The 12,419-nt window shown below is 42.9% G+C and overlaps 1 pseudogene; it reads left to right on the top strand.

Annotated features, from left to right (window-relative positions):
- The first annotated feature begins 628 nt into the window (after window positions 1-628).
- Window positions 629-10,850, top strand: LOC121557228 (annotated as a pseudogene).
- The last annotated feature ends 1,569 nt before the right edge of the window (window positions 10,851-12,419 follow it).

Genomic DNA, 12,419 nt, shown 5'->3' with positions numbered 1-12,419 from the left:
CGAAGGTTATATTCTTTCAGCACTGCAACATGCTCTGAACACACCAAACATACAGCTTTCCCATTCAATTCCGTGATTAAATAGGATGACCATTTTTCTTGGAACACTCTGCACTCTGCGTCCACTTTTCTCTTTTTTGACAGAGACATATTGGGGCAATGAGGGTGCCAAAGCACATAATGTTAAAAGTAGAAGCCGTAATAAATATCGCGGGCAAAACAAAGTAGCTCATTGGCTGCACGTGCTTGACCTACTTGCTCTGCCCCGGTATAAACAGTTTGCTTGCTTAACACAATTGCTATTGGAACAGCAGTTTATTTTATTGAAAAATTGCAGCGCATTTTTATACCTACAAAAAAAAAAAAATATATATATATATATATTTTTTTTTAAATCATCTCGCGGGCCGGATTAAACCCGTTGGCGGGCCTGATCCGGCCCGCGGGCCGTACGTTTGACACCCCTGTGAAAGAGGTTCTGCTCATGATGTTAAATTGCAGGCGCAGATGCTCCGATTTCAAAACGATTTGGAGCACAGTTGAAAAGTTAACGCGATGACTATACAATGGACTAATTTGAAAAATAAAAGCAGTAGTTTTCAATGCGTGAGATATAAGAAGAGGGTCAAATGCGTGTGTCTCACGGCCAATGCGTGTGAGTTGGCAGCTCTGTACATATGCAATTGATTATACTAGTGCTAGTGTAGTATGATGATGATGATGAAGATACAGGTAGAAAAACACACCCACTAGTTCTTCACAACTTCGTCACTGATCCTGCAATACAGTATGATGTCTATTCCCCTTTTTTCAATGACCATGATGCATCACTCTGACATGTCTCTATCCATACAGGACAGACATCAAGGAGTTAATATCAGAGATCAGGAAATCGGAGCCACTGATCACAGCATCATGCATCGACCGAGTCAAACTCTTGATCCTCAGACTGCAGGAGAAACTGGGTCAGCAGGACAACGCAGGTTCTACCTCTTCAAGGTCAAATAAAGCTTCCATCTTTCTGAGCTACCTATTTATTTTCATTAGGCTCTCTTTTTAATGATAATGTCATTGTCTGCCTCCCGATTGTCCACCCTTGTGTGCAATACACTGGGAAAAGGGTGAATAATTGGGATGCAGCAATAGACAGCAATTAACAGGCATGACCACACTGCCAGTGCCTTGTGTAAACAGTACAGCCATCCTGTAATTCCTCATTTGAACCCTAGATGGCAGCAGGGGGTGGGAATTATATAATTCAGCACATCAAAGCCAGATGTATTATGTATGGCTATTACACGGTCAAACGTATAGATGTAAATTTAATTAATGCTGTCAAGTAAACCGCCTCAGAGTAAAAAAATAAAATCCTCCTCCCTTCTCCCTTGCAGGCGCTGAAGGCACACATATTGCCACTGACGAATGTTGTCTTCAATAAATCAGGGTCGAGGTAAGTTTATCTGCACTGCATGGAAATGTGCAGAGAACCCCAGGCACTTGTCTTTCCGGGGTGCAGTAGAGGTAAACCGATCTCTCTTTTTACACTCTCTGTCTCCTTTTCTCTCTCTTTCTGTCTCTTTCTCTGTTTCTCCCTCTCTCCCCCTCTCTCTATATCTCCCTCTCTCTCTGTCTCTCTCTTTCCACCTCCACCTCTCCCTCTCTCTCTGCAGTTTTATAACTGGGAGCTATGACAGGACATGTAAGATATGGGACACGGCATCAGTCGAGGAGCTGCACACACTGGAGGGCCACAGGAACGTGGTGTACGCCATTGCCTTCAACAACCCCTATGGGGAACCACCTTCCTGTCACTCTTTCCCAGGTTTAAAAACACCAGGACCTGTATTCATAAAGCGTCTCAGAGTAGAAGTGGTGATCTGGATCTGGGACCCCCCTGTCCATATAATCTGATTCATTATTATCTAAAAGGCTAAACTGATCCTAGATCAGTACTCCGACTCTGAGACTTAAGTCCCAGAGAGCCTTATGCTTATCCTATGTTCCTCCGTTGTCTTACACTTAAGGCCAAGGGAAAGAGTTGGTGGTTAAAAGAAAGCATTTTTCCTATCTAAAATCTTACCTTTATTTCTCCTCTTTAATCCAGGGACAAGATTGCCACTGGGTCTTTTGATAAGACCTGCAGGCTGTGGAGTGCAGAGATGGGCAAATGTTTCCACACCTTCCAAGGACACACTGCGGAAATAGTACGAGGGACTTTCTAATCTAGAGATGGAACTTTCTGAGAGATTGGACTTGTCTTTCAGTATAAATAGGATTGCAGTGAGTTTTGAATCAGATTTTCTATGTGAATGGCAGCTAACACTGTGCCGACCAGGTGTGTTTGGCGTTTAACCCTCAAAGTACCTTGGTGGCCACGGGGAGCATGGACACTACTGCCAAGCTATGGGACGTCCAGACTGGAGAGGAGGTGGCTACACTAACAGTAAATTAGCTCTCTCTCTCTTTCTCATCTCACTCTCTTTCTCTCCCTTCTCTCCTTTCCTCTCATCTCCACACTCTCACAACCATCCAAGTCCACATCCATTCATTAATTACTTAATTCAGTCATTTATATGCATTCATCCATTCATTTTTTTATATGATTATTCATGATGTGCTGGTCCAGCAGTCACCCTGCTTACTGTGTGTTCTATCCTCCCGTCATATGTGTGTATGCAGATGTGACTGTAATACATTCATAAGGTAATCTATCTACATGCTCAACTACAGGACAGGCAGCAGTTTCCTCCTGCATGTGGGCACACTGTGTGGCTGTGTGTTCCAGAGAGGGAATTCTGTGTGCTCCTCTCTACCCCTCCTCTCTACCCCTACTCTACCCCTTCTTCTTCAATTATTCCTACATTAGTCATGCTGGTGAATATAGTGACTCGAGCACAAAAATACAAATGTGTTCCTTAAACTGAATTGGATGAAATTATGCAATTTAGCTTTTTCAAAGGAGAAAGAATAGCTCATTTATTTGACTGTACTTTTGTGAACTCTGCAAGTGTAACGAATCGAATTCTCTCCTCTCGTTCATGTTCGTTTTTCGTTCACTCTCTCTTTCTCTCTCCCTCTCTCTTCCCCACCCTTTCCCTCCCTCCTTCTCTCCCTCCCCCCTTTCTCTCCTCCCTCTCTCTCTCCTTCCTCTCTCAGGCCACTCAGCAGAGGTAATCTCCTTGTCGTTTAACACAGTGGGTGACCAGCTAGTCACTGGCTCCTTTGACCACACTGTTTCTCTGTGGGATGTTCCATCTGGGAGGTGAGAGCCCAAGTGTTTGTGTGTGTGTGTGTGTGTGTGTTTGCGTGTCCATCCATGTGTGTGTGTGTGTGTGTGTGTGTGTGTGTGTGTTTGTGTTCGAGTCTAACCATAATTAACGCCCTCCTCTCATTCTACCAGGCGTGTCCACACACTGATAGGTCACAGAGGGGAGATCAGCAGTGTTCAGTTTAACTGGGACTGCTCCCTTATCATCACCGGCTCATGGACAAAAGCTGTAGGGTGAGCTCTCACATCCTCTCTTACATCCCATTTCACATCATGTTACATCTCCTATCATCTCTCTCACATCATCTCTCTCTCTCTTTCTCTCCCTCTGGTAGAGACCTATCTCTTTTAAGCTCTGCATCATTTAAAAAGGAAAATGTAATGCTTTAATTATTCCAAGATGAGTCACGCTCGCTGGGTAGTTGTGTGAATTATTCACGTGGCTGCATTCCTGAAGAGAAGATTGTGAAGAGGGGAAAACACAACCATTGTGTTGTTAGAGCACTAACCAAGCTGGTTGTTTTTGTAAATGGCTTTTAAAAATAGATTAATTAACATTTTACGTTTTGCCATTGTCTGTGTTTGTACGTGTGCGTGTGACTGTGTGTCTGTGTGTGTTTGTGAGTGTGCATGTGCACGTGTGTGCTTATGTATGTGCACGTGTGTTTGTGTCCTAGTGTGTGTACCGGAATGTGTGTGTCTATGCTTCCCCAGGTGTGGGAGGCAGCGAGTGAGAAGTGTATGGCCACGCTAGCAGGCCATGAAGAAGAGGTGCTGGATGTGTGTTTCGACTACACCGGTCAACTCATAGCCACCGCCTTGAGCTCACGGTACGACCACAGGGATACAGTATACAATATATCATACTAATGATGTTCTATTTAATTATGTGGGTACCTCTCTCTGCTGTTTCCATGACTGTCAATACAATGTTCCTGGATTGAACAATGTCCCAGGCGCTGAACAACTATATCCGTACTGTACCCAGGCCAGCCACCCCCATTTCACACTATCATGCCAACCCAAATCGTACTGTGGTGGCTCAAATATTAATTTTGCACATTGTCCTTTCCAGAACAGTTCCTGCAACTTTGGTATATGACTAACCAGGCCAGCTCTATTTAATTCATTTTATTTTAAGGTTCAACTTCATCTTCGCTCAAACAATAACACCAGATGATTTGAGAAATCAATATTTCCCCCTGCCTCTTAGGCACAGCGAGAGTGTACAGTGCTGCCAGCTACCAGTGCATCTCCAGACTGGAGGGCCACGAGGGAGAGATCTCCAAGGTGAGTCACTGAGACAGGTAATGGTTCAAACAGGACCCAAAATGGCCCCTCTCTCTCTGTCTCTTTGTCTGCCTCGGAGCATCCATCAGGGTACAGGACTAGACAGGAGGGATGAGGACGGCAGTCCGTTTGCCGGGGGGATGTTTCTACCTCTTGTTACTGATTCTTGTGTCAGTTTCTAGGTCAACCAAGTCTTGACGATGACATAGAGAGACGTGACCCTGAAGGTGTCCCCACCTCAGGCCAGAGCGTTCCAGAAACATCCGGGCTTGTCTTCCTGGTCTACCTATAGGCTGATTCCTGGTCTACCTATGCACTGATTCAAAGCACTCCCTGAGTTTTTCTGCCTAGTTACTGTGATTCCCCCTTCCCCCTGTAGTCTAATTTGATTGCCACTTTTCATTTGCTCTTGTTTCAGTTCCCTGTAATGTCACACCTTGGTTGTTTTATTAACCAAACACCATGACACAGTCTGTCCCTGCTCACTGTGTAACTGTATTAACCACCACTGTATATAGCTACATGTGACCTGGGCCTGTGTTGTAGGTGACCCAGCTGTGACCTAAATGTTTGTGTGATCTTATCAGGCTCTGCCATTTGACAGTTCTGCCAGTGTATGTGTGTGTGTGTGTGTGTGCATCTTTGTTAGTGTGGGTATACGTGCCTGCATATTGTGTGTGTATGTGTGCGTGTTTGTTGCTCGGAGCCACAGCCACTAGGGGTCCCGATTCAGACTTAGGAAATGTACACCTTTCCAACAGACACCTTTCCTATGCACTTCTCAATAGTTGATATTCAGACTTATCTTATGCAGATGCATAATGGGCTTTGCATGCGTGGTTAACATTTATTAAACTGCTGAAAACCCTTCCACTTGTTGGCCAACCATTTTCCTCATGGAGTTTTAATTCAATAGGTTTTTCAGTACATTTATCTAAATCCATCCCTTTGTACCTTTAACTACAATTGTATTGACATGCTCACTAGAATATATGAAGAGAATGGTTCAGAATATTAGGGATCAATGAAAGAAAAAAGAAAAAAAGCTTTTCAGCAACAGTTGGTAGATTTAAAAATACTCTGATCTTGTATATTTTTAAGGGTTAGGAAAGTATTTATGAATAATAATAAAAAAAAGCTTTGGAGAGCCTTTATGCACTAAATATATTGGCGAATCAAAAATACAGTTGTTTGATTCATCCTGAAAAATAATCTGTAAATCTATAAATCTACCCTAATAATCCTCACTTATCATGGAACTGTGATGACAACAGTCCAGTCATTGTGAAGGTTTAAACTGCTACATATGGTCTGCGTTCCATAATGATTCAAATAGTCTACATGTCCCAAATTATTGCACAATTTGTAATCCGTTTGCCCAATATACTGTAATCTACTATTGTTAGCGATCCTCAGGAACAACCATACGAACGTGACAGACGAAAGAAAGATCAACTAACAACGTAATGGAATAATGCAAAATGTAAGGAAACTAACACTAAAGTCAGTGTATGTGGGTATAGCTGACGGTGGCTACCAATAGTGTCTAATATTTAACAAAACAAATGGTTAAAAAAATACAGAGAGAAGTCCGGGCATATAATTAAAATATACTAGAAATCATAAAGTCTCCAAATTTCATACCAAGTTATATGGCCAGCATTTCATAAACTTCACTGTGGAAAAGTTAATATAAATTTTTGTCATTTAGCAGACACGCTTATCCAAAGCGATTTACAGGAATAATTAGTGATAGTGCCTTGCTCAAAGACACATCGACAGATTTGTCACCTAGAGGAATTGAACCAGCAACCGTTCGGTTACTGGCCCAACGCTCTTAACCGCTAGGCTACCTGCTGATATATTGATATGCTTTAGTTTGCTGCCGTATGACTGGTTTTACATTTGGCTCCAACGATCATAAGTTAAAATATATCTTAAAAAACGATAGGTTGCTCGACCTGATTCATCATTTCATCGCGTGTAAAGGTGGTGGAATTATGAGGGAGTCGAGGTCAGAATACGGCGTGTCTGTAGACACCTCCGCCACATTCGTTTTTTAAAATCTCCAGCCCTAACGAATAGGGGGTGAATAACATGTTATTCTCATGCTTAAATTCAAGGTCAGAATACGCTTAGAGAGAAAAGTGCATAAAAAGGGAATTATGTTCCATTTAAGCGCACTTTACTCGGGTTGCAATTCCCCCCTGGTTGCCTCATTGGCCTGCCTGTCTAGTGTCTGTTTACTGAAAGCCATCAGGGCCCATTTAAGCGCACTTTACTCGGGTTGCAATTCCCCCCTGGTTGCCTCATTGGCCTGCCTGTCTAGTGTCTGTTTACTGAAAGCCATCAGGGCCCAGCCTCAGTAATAGGCAGTAAAGAGGATGATTTCACAGGATTATGACACTAATCTCCCTCAAACAGGACACCTCTATCTCCCCTCCCTCCGCCTCTTAAATCTCGTTTTTCTTCACTCTCTCCCACTATTTCTGACTCTGTCGGTCCCTGTTTTTACTTTCATTCTAATTTCCACTTTCGTCCCTCCATCTCCCTCTCCCCCACTCTTCGTTGTTGCTTTCTTCCTCTCATTATGAGGGACCAGATTGAAACGGCAGAAGCTGATTTTTTCTTAAAGGTCCAATGCAACCGTTTTTATCCCAATATCAAATCATTTCTGGGTAACAATTAAGTACCTTACTGTGATTGTTTTCAATTAAAATGGTAAGAAATTCTTAGCAAAGAGCAATTTCTCAAGTAAGAGTTTTGCTAGGACTGACTGGGAGTGGTCTGATTGGGGAGAAGAAAACTGAAAACTAGCTGTTATTTACAGAGGTTCGGAACTCTCTTTCTTATTGGTCTATTAACTAATTGACTGTCTGGTGATGTCACCAGGCAGGCCAAAACTCCATCCCACCAAAACAGGCTGAAATCTCAGCTGGTCTTTTCAAACAGCTCTTACACTATTAGGGCATTATCATAATTTTCACAATTTCACAGTATTCTTCCAACCTTATAGTGTGGAAATATATACGTTTTTTTTTACTGCACTGGGCCATTAAAATAATGTCTTTAGAATTAATTTAATAGAACCAAATACTGCTAAAAACATACATTAATTGTTTTGTTGATAAAATATGCAGGAAAGAATGTAAAAGAGTAATTGATATGGAATGTAATCATCTCAACAGATACCATTCAGTTACTCCATCTTCTTCTGCCTCATCCTTCTCTTTCTCTTCTCTTTTTCCTCTCTCTTTTCACTACTCTCTTCTCTCTTCTCTCGTATCCTCTTTTCTCAAAATTCTACACCTCTGTGCTCTCCTTCTCTCTCTCCTCTATGTGTAACCGGTGTGAAATGGCTAGCTAGTTAGCGGTGCGCGCTAGTAGCGTTTCAATCGGTGATGTCACTCGCTCTGAGACCTTGAAGTAGTTGTTTCCCTTGCTCTGCAAGGGCCGCAGCTTTTGTGGAGCGACGGGTAACGGTGCTTCGAGGGTGACTGTTGTCGATGTGTGCAGAGGGTTCCTGGTTCAAGCCCAGGTAGGGGCGAGGAGAGGGACGGAAGCAACACTGTTACATGTGCTCCCTCTTATCTTTGCTCCCCCCTTCTCTCTCTCCTCAGTGTCCTCTCTCTCTCTCCTCTTTTAGCTCATTCCTTTTTTCTCGCTCTCCTCTGTGCTGTCAGTGTCACCCTCTCCCAGAGTTCTATTTCCATTTCCTGTCTGAGGGCTGCTCATCCTTAAACACTCATCACCCTGCAGCGTGATACTTTTTATAAAAACACTTTACTTTTATGACAATGCAGAGCCAGCATAATTTAACCCTCCTAGCCCCATGTTTATTTCTTAACCTCACTGTGTGTGCTTGTCGATCTCTCTGAAGTCTATCTGTTCCATTAGAACCATTCCACCATAGGAAATGCCTGGCCATTTAACAGAGCTCCATTTACAGTTAATAGCCATTTAAGAATATAGTGCTGACGTGCTGAAAGTTCCCCATGCTCTATTCTCATTTGGTGGTTCCTATCTCCTCTTGCACACTCCCTCATCAGTGCACACTCCATCCAGCCATTCACTCCATCACTCATTTTCACTCTCATAACACACACACACCCTTATGTCAATTTCAACCTCCCCTTCTTCTCCCTTGCAGATTTGTTTTAACCCTCAGGGCAGTAGAGTTCTGACGGCCAGCATTGACAAGATGGCTCGCCTGTGGGATGTCCAGTCTGTCATCTGTCTGCAGGTCCTGGAGGGACACATGGACGAGATCTTCTCCTCCGCCAACTACGAGGGTGACGCCATCATCACAGGTAATATGTACCCTCTGTCAGGGCTGGGGTCAATTCCATTTCAATTCAGCATTGAGAAAAATTGGAATTGGAATTTCAGTTTAGTTTCTGAATTGCCTGAAATGGAATTGAGCCCAACCCTGCCCTCTACATAATCATACCTAGTTAAAATGCAAAGACGCCACTGCAACCTCTTCACAGCCAAACAAGCATTATTTTTTCTCCACCCACAAACACTTTATCAAGGTTAAAATGAACAGGCCACAGCTGGGTGAGGTGAGCTTCTGCCTCCTTTTCAACCACCTGTTCCTGTCTTCTCTCTGCTGCAGGCAGCAAGGACAACACCTGTCGCATCTGGCGCTGACCCGTCCTATGGTCAGTTGTCAGTAGGGTGTGTGAGGAGGGGTAGGCCATCTGGACAGGTGACTCCAGTCTGACTCCTGATGTCCATCCCCCAACAAGAAGATGACTCCAACAGGGCCCTGTTTGAAGACGCCCTTTCTGGAAGTTATCACTAGGAGGTCACGTATGTAGACCGGATAGCTTTGGTGAAAGAATTTGGTCCCATTTTACTATCTAGCACTGTCTAGACCAGGGGTAGGCAAACCTTTTGGCTCAAGGGCCACATTGAGTTTTTGAAACCAAGTGAAGGGCCACATACTATATGCGTGACAAAACATGTGAAGCCTTTATTCATTTTCACATTGAAACGCAACTACTAGTGTACTGTCGGTGTACATATGCTTGCAGAACAAGTCTACCCCTGTTTTTTGTGAACACATTTTTCACAAAATCTTCACATAATTTATATAATTTACAACATCACAGACACAGTCGAACACACACACAGATCCTGCATCTCTACCCTTGTAAAGGACAATCAAACTTACAGTCACAATATGCAAACGTAAAAATAGATATATAATATGACAGGAGACATGCAAAATGTAACAGCAGATGTGTAAAAAAAAAAAAAAAAAAAAACTGTTCTAAAATGTAATTGAAACATATGGTAAGAGCATCCGTTTCATTTGGAGTGGTCTGTTTTTGAAAGCATATTAAGGAACAATTCTCATCTCCATTGTGAGCCATATTTACAGTTATCCAATCACCTCAGTCCAAATCTGACTGATTAGTTATTACCTGTATCCAAGTGCATTGCTGGATAATTCTCACTGCATGACCATCACCATGAAAAAGCATAATCCTTGCCTACCCCAGTCATGGTTATTAAAGTCTTAATGTGAACAATGGATCTGGTCACCTCTCTAAGCAAGGGCATCAAAGTCTGGTGTCATCTTTGATGTAGAGATTCTCAGAACAGCTGGCAAGTGGTCATTTGTTAAATTTGACCTGTGACGGGATTTGTTGTCATTCATGACTGAGAACGTTTGTTCACACACATATGTGGACCCGAATAAAACAAGCATCCTTTGGGCGTGTTTTTAATGTTTGGAAACTTTGTTTCATTTAGTGAGCCATAGAATTGGTCTATTGTTGCTGTTTTGTACTTCTCCTTCAAAGCACTGTCACATTGGATGTTGTTGAGCTCCAATTGTGTGTCTGGAGGTGCTTTCTCACTGTCAAAAGACATGGGGCACGATACAAGCTCCAGCTCAGTCTCTATCTTGGTGAAGTCTGAGAAGTGACTGGAAAACTCAGCATGCAGGTCGATCAAAGTGCTACTGTATGTCTCAGTGCGGCACTGCGATGTGGGCGCGTTCAGTGCGGCCAGTCGGAAAATGAGTGAGAGACCGGCTGCTCATTTGTCTGGAGAACAACATAAGTTTGGCCTTGAAGGCTTTCACATTGGAATACAGTTCATGCACAAAAACACAATTTCCCTGCAGTTTCACATTTAGATCGTTCAGATGCCCCAATGTCCACACTGAAAGCAAAGTCGCCCAGCCAGTCTGTGTCTTTGAACTCAGAGAAGTCGTCAGCTTTACCAACCGTATCAAGGAACATACCCTACAGTGCCTTGCAAAAGTATTCATCCCCCTTGCCGTTTTTCCTATTTTGTTGCATTACAACCTGTAATTTAAATGGATTTTATTTGGATTTCAATTAATGGACATACACAAAATAGTCCAAATTGGTGAAGTGAAATGAAAAAAATAACTTGCTTCAAAAAATTCTAAAAAATTAATAACGGAAAAGTGGTGTGTGCATATGTATTCACCCCCTTTGCTATGAAGCCCCTAAATAAGATCTGGTGCAACCAATTAACTTCAGAAGTCACATAATTAGTTAAATAAAGTCCACCTGTGTGCAATCTAAGTGTCACATGATCTGTCACATGATCTCAGTATATATACACCTGTTCTGAAAGGCCCCAGAGTCTGCAATACCACTAAGCAAGGGGCACCACCAAGCAAGCGGCACCATGAACACCAAGGAGCTCTCCAAACAGATCAGGGACAAGGTTGTGGAGAAGTACAGATCAGGGTTGGGTTATAAAAAAAGATCCAAAACTTTGAACATCCCACGGAGCACCATTAAATCCATTATTAAAAAATGGAAAGAATATGGCACCACAACAAACCTGCCAAGAGAGAGCCGCCCACCAAAACACACGGACCAGGCAAGGAGGGCATTAATCAAAGAGGCAACAAAGAGACCAAAGATAACCCTGAAGGAGCTGCAAAGCTCCACAGCGGAGATTGGAGTATCTGTCCATAGGACCACTTTAAGCCGTACACTCCACAGAGCTGGGCTTTACGGAAGAGTGGCCAGAAAAAAAGCCATTGCTTAAAGAAAAAAATAAGCAAACACGCCAAAATCCATACATATGGAAGAAGGTACTCTGGTCAGATGAGACTAATATTGAGCTTTTTGGCCATCAAGGAAAACGCTATGTCTGGCGCAAAGCCAACACCTCTCATCACCCCGAGAACACCATGTTTTTCATCGGCAGGGACTGGGAAACTGGTCAGAATTGAAGGAATGATGGATGGTGCTAAATACAGGGAAATTCAGTCTTCCAGAGATTTGAGACTGGGACGGAGGTTCACCTTCCAGCAGGACAATGACCCTAAGCATACTGCTAAAGCAACACTTGAGTGGTTTAAGGGTAAACATTTAAATGTCTTGGAATGACCTAGTCAAAGCCCAGACCTCAATCCAATTGAGAATCTGTGGTATGACTTAAAGACTGCTGTACACAAGCGGAACCCATCCAACTTGAAGGAGCTGGAGCAGTTTTGCCTTGAAGAATGGTCAAGAATCCCAGTGGCTAGATGTGCCAAGCTTATAGAGAAAATACCCCAAGAGACTTGCAGCTGTAATTGCTGCAAATGGTGGCTCAAGTTTTCTGTATTTTTGTCCTATTTCTTGTTTGTTTCACAAGAAAAAATATTTTTTATCTTCAAAGTGGTAGGCATGTTGTGTAAATGAAATGATACAAACCCCCCAAAAATCAATTTTAATTCCAGGTTGTAAGGCAACAAAATAGGAAAAATGCCAAGGGGGGTGAATACTTTCGCAAGCTACTGTATCTCCCCTCTCAGTTCCCACACACAACAAAATACTTTTCCCAGGCTTAGCCAGCGCACATTTGAATGGTACAACAAG

This window comes from Coregonus clupeaformis, chromosome 5, assembly GCF_020615455.1.
Source record: "Coregonus clupeaformis isolate EN_2021a chromosome 5, ASM2061545v1, whole genome shotgun sequence".
NCBI classification, from domain to species: domain Eukaryota; kingdom Metazoa; phylum Chordata; class Actinopteri; order Salmoniformes; family Salmonidae; genus Coregonus; species Coregonus clupeaformis.
The sequence above is the reverse complement of the archived record's forward strand: the minus strand, read 5'-3'. Positions and strand labels throughout refer to the sequence as shown.